Here is a 7,999-nt window from a genome sequence, read left to right as displayed (position 1 = left end):
CGTTTCACGTTCTCGACTTCGTCCCGAACTTAAAACCCGATATCGAGTCGGCAAAACCTCACTTTAGGCCCTTGGTACGAAATATACTATTTTTTTACGGTGGAATTAGAGACCCAAAGATTCTCACCCCGTTGCGAAGCATGGGCAGATAGTTAGTTATAAGATTATAAAGTCTTTACTGTTTTGTCTGTACATTGCGTAGACTCATGAAGTGTTTGGTTATTTCTACGTTGTATATAATAAGATAGCCGAAACGAGTCTTGTGTATATATCTGTACGTTTGTTTGATTCTTACTGTCATTGTGCCTGTAACGCAAAAATTCCAATTCACGTGTCCTACCTTGGGAAAACTAGAGTACCGTTCATGATCCAAATAGTTTTGTAATTGTTTGAATAAATTTGCCAAGTTTGATCAAAATATATCCATAAACAAGCAAACTACAACATTTTACAATATTCTTTATATGAATAACAAGGGAATTTTAAATTTACAATTTTTGAATTTGTCCTGTTACCAATAACCGTCAATAGCATGTCAACAGCTGACTGCTGTAAAAATTGGATGAGGCGACAGTAACTTTTTCTAGTACGCTTCTTTACCATGACATCTGCTAATTCAATTTTGTCCTAAAAAATGTATACAAATCTCTAAGATTTGTTGCCAACAAGCAATTTGAATAAAAAAAAAAAAAAAAAAAAAAAAAAAAAAAAAACTATTGTTAATCATCCTGCAAAACTGCTAATAATTCATGATCAGATTTTCATCAGAATTCCGTTAGTTTAAATCAACGATCACATAAGACCAATAGATGGAGCACATCTATATAACTAACATACAAGCAGTTGAAGCCAGGTCCGCCATCTTAGTGCAGGTTAGAAGTGGTAGATGCCAATGAAAACGGCACCAAAACTCAATGTCCAGCTTCAAAATAACTTGACATTTAGACTAAAGGTAAATCGTTGACACTTCGTGTGAAAGATGTCAATTAGTCTAGGACACTATTGGTTCTAATTAAAAGCTCAAAAGTTTATATTTTCTATTTTAAATCTTGAAATAAAGTCGGTACTTTTAAATGAGTTTTTAAATCTGACATAACAAAGTTCGTCGGCTGCTACTGTTTTTATTTCTTCGTCAGGTAAGTAAAAAAACGGTGGATTTTGTGGCTAAAGAGCTCAATTTCTTGGATAATATTTCTTTTAAACTTTTATAAAGGAGAGTTGTATAAAGAGTTTCAGAAACCATCTTGTGACTTTGAAAATTTTTACATTGTAAACCAAACGCTAAACCTTTAACACACTTTAATACGATATAGATACATCCTACTAATATTATAAATGAGAAAGTTTGGATGTATGGATGTATGGATGTATGTTTGTGACAAGTGAACGCGAAAAATACTGGTCGGATTGGGCTGAAATTTTGCATGATGATAGCTCACATTCCCGATTAACATATAGGCATATTCTTATTTCAAAAATCCTTTCGGGCTCCGCCCCAGTGGCTCTGGAGTTTCCCATGTTAACCTTATGAGAAATGGAATTATTGAATCTTAACAGCTGTTTCAATTAAACAAGTTGGTTCTGTTCTATGATGTTCAATAGCATTAAAGTTACAAGGATTACCAACAGGGTGCAGCACTATTATTTCTTTTACATTTACATAATTTATGACAACAGCTAATTTGCAACCAAAAGGTGAGTGAGCGTAGCGAACGAACTTCAACCCGGAGGCGAGTTAGCGTAGCGAACGAGCTAACCTGAAGGCAAGTGAGCGCAGCGAACGAGCTCCAACCTAAAGGTGAGTGAGCGTAGCGAACGAGCTCCAACCTAAAGGTGAGTGAGCGTAGCGAACGAGCTCCAACCTAAAGGGGAGTGAGCGTAGCGAACAAACTTCAACCAGGACGTGATTGAGCCATGCGAACGAGATAATCTTGAAAATTAAGAAGTTAAACGGGGCAAAGCCCGCGGGTTACAGCTAGTATATTATAAATTAATTTGTAGCTTTTTAGAATTTTTCTTTCGCCCAACAAGTTTTTGTAATTATTGTTAACTAACTTTTTCTAAGATACGGTAAACGCTAGGAAACAAATTAAAAGCGTATTTTAAAGGCCATTGTTCAACCGTCATGAATTGTTACATACCAACCTTTAGGGCCCATTGGTGACATTGGGGGGTGGAAGTCTAAATTTAGTTCATTACAATTACGTCAATGACCTTGAGCTCTGCTAGTAAGATGCTGTGGTATGGTAGCGTGTCGGGGAGAAGGGTTATTGTTCATGCTTACTCATTCGCTCTTACCCACAAACAAATTTATTTCAAGCCTAAAATGAAGAATGTAGATCTAACTTCTATATTCGTTTGGAAAACGTCAGTAAGAGGCAAGTCTAGACTGTTCCTATGTCTGCGCGGTCCATCACTAGTTACTTTCTTTACTTATTTTTTTTGAAAGCCTATGTGTCGATTATGTATCTTGAGCAATGTAAAATCAAGATGACGTTGTTCAAACTAAGATATAAGTTTGGACTTCCTTGTGTGACCAAAATGGTCGCCTACAGAGCAACAGAAGAATCTACAATTTCTTATAAAATCAGTTTTATTGACATTTGCAGACAGTTTTATATAATTGTTTTAAGGAAACCCAAAATCTATTGGCAATCATAAGTTAATATGATTTGAACTTTTTGCCTTATACAAATGAAATACCATGTGCATATTGGTCCTCTGGTCCTGTTAATACAATTTTTTGAAGGGTTTCTTTTATAATTTAAAACTATATCATTGCACAAGCATTTTCAAGGACTCTCTGCAGTTTTGCGTACTCTTGCAACTACTAATTTTAAGAATCAGTTTGATGACCGATTAAAAATAAAGTGTTTTTATACGTTATAAAGATTCAACTGTTAAATATCATAGTTTTTGAGGGTGGGACTGGAAATTTAGACTATATTAAAGATTTGCATTCATAGTAGAACATTATATACTTTAAGTAAACCAACAGAAAAAGATTGTTTAAAATTTTCAAGTTCATTTTAGAACAAACTGTTTGCTCCGCCTCCCAGTTAACTGAGAATTTCAAGAAGTAGAAACATATTAAATAAATAATAAGTGAAGTTAAATATATCCCACAGTGATTTTAAAAAACATTACACAAACTTCACGGATGCCAATATACTTCTAACAACCTTACTAGGAATTTCCTAAAACTGATATTGTACGTTGAAATAGGTTTATCTATCTATCTGTTCTATTCTTTATCCTATTCTATACTATTATAAAGAAGAGGGGGTGTCTGTGTGTGTGTTTGTATGAGCTAATCTCAAAAAATACTGATCCGACTATGCTCAAATTGCACACAAAGAAGCTACAGCTCCTAGGATACATATAGAACTATTACCGCTTCGATATTCACCTAGGGCTTTGCCCCGTGGGCTTTCAAAAATCTGAGATGAGAGATTTAAAAGTAAATATTGATTGATGGTATCCATGGTAACAAAGAACAAACCTAGTAAGTTTAAAAATGTAAACAAGCAGAACTAACTGTCAAATTGATTTTGATTTCTCAATTCAACACAGCTGGTTCAAACCTTATTAAATACTGCACGAATATTAGAACAGAGAGGGTAAGGATTATAAACTTAAAATAATGATGTCACAAGCCTGAATTTATTTAACATTACCTAAAGGAGCTGTCAAGCCATATGTTAATGTAATTTCATTATTATAGGATTGTTTCAGTTACAGTACTTCATTTGTTTATGATCTAACTATACTGAGTCTGTTATAATATTTGTGAAATGTTGTAATATTATTTATTTATTTTTATAATAATTCATTTTAAAATAAATCATTCAATGGATATAGGAAATAATCAACATTCTATATTGCCCTATCAACCTAGGCCCTTATCCTTAGTTATGGGGTATATTCTTTTGATTTATTTGTTTGTAAACAGTAATATAATCCCCCTGCCCCAGCAAACCTATAGACTGAGCCAATTCCCGTTTGCCTGATTATAATTTCACTAAAATATGTTAGAAAATTGCCCTATTAACATGTTTGGAACTATTGTGATAGGTTTTCGTTTACAGTGCATACCATTAAACACATTCTTTTATTATAGGTATATGTGTGCCACACTATAGGATACCGTATAAATTAAAAGACCATTTTTTCTTAGACCGGTTCCTCTCCCATCACTGCAATGATCATGTTCTACTTATATGCCAACCCCGTACGAAGGTCGGGTATTCTACTAGTTATTAATAAAGTTGAGAATACTAAAGGTTCTACAAAACAAAACATTGAATAATAAAAATACATTTGTATGAAAGTAACAGATAGATTGACAAAATTGTAAAACGATCGTATAATATCTAAAAATATCAAATTATTTACAGTATCACGGTTACAACTTTTAAACTACTTTTGTTATGACTCAATGTTAACCTCTTTAGGACCTTTCATTTTATGCTTTTGTTAGTGGGGACTGGTTAAAACACCACAGTAGGTTTTACAAATATGATTGTGAGATGATATTATAATCTGAACTAGATTATGCGTGTTGATAATAATATGTATTTTAATGTAAGTACTTTAATTGATTCGGTTATATGTTTACCTCATATAACATTTGAACATGGATTGAAACATTAGATGTCTTTGGAATACTCTGAGAGTGAGAAGCAAAACATAACTTTCAGCAATGATGCATCGAAATCTACCTTTACTGACTGATTCAGAAATGTAATTGCAAAATATTTTGTCAACATGACTAAAATGTAAAAAAAAATAGATGTATCAGCACGAAATAGTTTGTAAGATAAAAAAAGCAGTCTAGGACAACTTATATAGCGTTCTAACCTTAAACATTGTTATTGTTTCAATGTACAAATTCAATTGATACAAAATAACTACGTTACCAATTTATGTTTGTAAACAGAAATCATTTTTTTAATGGTGGCGTAAAATCAATTTAAATTATTATTTACTACACAAATTATTTGTAATGTAAAACATTGTTCACCACTCGGAGCAAAAGTATATTATTTATGGTACTTAAATTGTTTTATAGTACGTGGCAGTATAGTATTATTAGTTTATTAGTTGCTTGTTGCACTGTTCTACACACTGCTCAAGCTCTACAGCTCATTAAGTGGCATCCTGTCCACACACTGTTGATATATACTGAATTGTAGCATGGTGCCACTATTTCGAGTGTAGGCTGGCGCGAGAATTGGCAACGTAGCATTAGGAAAGTTATAGTTCCGGCGGACGGCGCGAGGCGCGCTAGCTACCTGTATGGTTTCGTGTTCCACAATTCGGTGTGTACCTGCGCTACTTTGATCGAATTAGCTGTGGCACCCTGAAAAAGGTGCCACAATTTTTGAAGGTGCCACAGTACGGCCGTGTGCCTGTGAAGGATGCCACTATTCGGCGAATACAAACACACACACACACACACACACACACACACACACACACACACACACACATACGGGGTTTTACCGAATACTCGCAAACACCTAATTGTGGCATCTTTCAACCTGCGGCCACCAGTGGATGAAGGAAGGTGGTAGAAACATGTCTGCATCGATATTTTTAATGAACACTCCTTTTTAACATCTAACATTCCAGTTTTTAAATTGTGGCACCATGCCACAAATCGGTATATATCAACAGTGTGTGGACAGGATGCCACTAATGCGTTGTAGTGCTTGAGCGGTGTGTGCGCCCCCCCTACTTCTCGCGTGCGCTGTTGCCAGTTCTCCGTTCTAGTTCCTTCATTCCGTTCTGTATTCACGTGGCTATGCCCTAGCCGCTGTAGCTCATTTCCCGCGCTCATGACGTCGTCTTTTATTAGTGTAAGGATTTTATATGAAGTTTTTTTCAAAGCTCCAATAATATTTACAATTATTGGATTTAAAGTCAATAGACCAAATGAAATGTCGTGAGGATTACATAAAACTACATGCTATTTTGTTGATATTTTATCGTCACATTGTATGTATGGTTTACGAACTGAGATACTTGGAATAAAGGCCTTAATGTGCTGGGTAAATTATCAGTTTCATGGGAATCTATATATTAATTACGTAAGCCGATTCTTTGCGTCAAAATTGTGGGCGACTGGGAAGTCGTAGAACGACGTGAGAGGGCTCAAATTAAAGGTCTTATCCCGTGACGGCGGGAAAAATAGTGAAATTCCCAACAAAATCTTAACACAAAATTAGATATAACGTACAATGTTCTCCATAAGAATAGCATTAGAAGGCATTTACAGCTGATTTTTGTTTACTTCAATCCAGCTGATCGTGATTTTATCATTAGCAAGTAAGCTTACATTTGGATTACTCATTTGCCAGTCAATTCTGCAATGTAATGTATACTATATAAAACCAACTATATAAAGGGATAACGTTACCTATAATAATCAAGACTTTTTAGTTATGTCAAAGTTGAAATAAATTGTTTTCAAGATTTAAGAAACGATTCAAGATTAAAAGAAGATCTTCTTTGTTTTTATTTCAAAACATATGTAAAAGATTTATTCCAATTTTTTTTTTCTAACATTTATATTTGAGATTTATTGTAGTGTTTAATCAATATTTTGTATGAAGTGGAATAACCTCAACGGTCACTCTTAGAAAACAATTTGGGAATAGAGATGAAGTAGGTTCGTACAGGTATTTAAACGAACCAAAAATATTTATGTCGTGATTAGTTTCGATAACTGGGTAATGGAACCCTAACTAGCCGCAAAATAGTTGGTAATTAGACGTTGACTAGGCCCTTTTTTGGTAGAATATGTAAATCAATCGTACCTTTAGGAGGATTAACACCACATACTTACACTAGGCTAATAGCGGTTTTTTAATGTTGATCACAAACAAATTTAGGTCCAAGTTCTGTCAATGGGATGCCTTTACTTAAGAATATTTTTGTTAAACCTTTACAAAATGAGCATAGACTTAGAAATAATAACTGGGTAGGGTATCTCAACACACCATTTTTTGCCTTTTCTTATTTGACGAAGACAATTTCCAATACTGTATTTCAATCGGGGAAGCCTTGTTATCAGCATTAACCAAAAAACCAAAGCTACCTTAATAAACCAATATTTATTCATAAACATGTTTGCTGCCTTTAGCAGTTAAACTCAGGAATCATTCAAATTCTTTATTGAACATAACGTTATCAACAAAAGCAAACAAAGACAAACAACAAACTGTTTTGTTTTTTTGCACAAAAGATATGTTGTAGTGGGATATCTAGGCCTATAGATAATTTGATTCTGAGTTTGTTTAAATATTCCAACAATAATTCCTTTTCCGTAGCTTTTTAGGGACTATGTCCCTACAAGCCACTAGTTTACATTAAAATACGCAATAAGTATGACTCCGTTTTTTCTGTATGCATATAATTAATTCATGGTAATGTAAAAGTATGCGTAACGATTTTTTCACCTCACTATGATGTTTTTAGCTGTTTTACATACATTTAGCTGGTTTATATTGGTGGCTGAAAGTTACGTTTTGCTGGCCATGCCAGCTGTCATCGTCATATGGGGACCGAGCAGGGGTTTACATCCCTAGGGCCGCAAAATCACTTGTTCGCCTATTTACTTAAAACATTAATGTATATTAAATGCACAAGCTGTATCCATGGCATTGCAATAGACTTGGTTTTGTCACAGCTGCCTAGACAACTATTTATTGTTATTTTTGATTTTGCTGATTCCTCAAAACATTTCACATAAATAAGAGGGACGTTATATTGCAAAACATACTTGGGTAAAAAAAACCGCTCGTACCACGAGCCAAAATGGGTTTGCAGCTCTCGATCGTTTCACGTTCTCGACTTCGTCCCGAACTTAAAACCCGATATCGAGTCGGCAAAACCTCACTTTAGGCCCTAGGTACGAAATATACTATTTTTTTACGGTGGAATTAGAGACCCAAAGATTCTCACCCCGTTGCGAAGCTTGGGCAGATAGTTAGTT

Source organism: Macrosteles quadrilineatus, unplaced genomic scaffold (assembly GCF_028750875.1).
Source record: "Macrosteles quadrilineatus isolate MER2022 unplaced genomic scaffold, UCM_ALF_1.0 Scaffold_1__1_contigs__length_201487025, whole genome shotgun sequence".
Classification (NCBI taxonomy): domain Eukaryota; kingdom Metazoa; phylum Arthropoda; class Insecta; order Hemiptera; family Cicadellidae; genus Macrosteles; species Macrosteles quadrilineatus.
The sequence above is the reverse complement of the archived record's forward strand: the minus strand, read 5'-3'. Positions refer to the sequence as shown.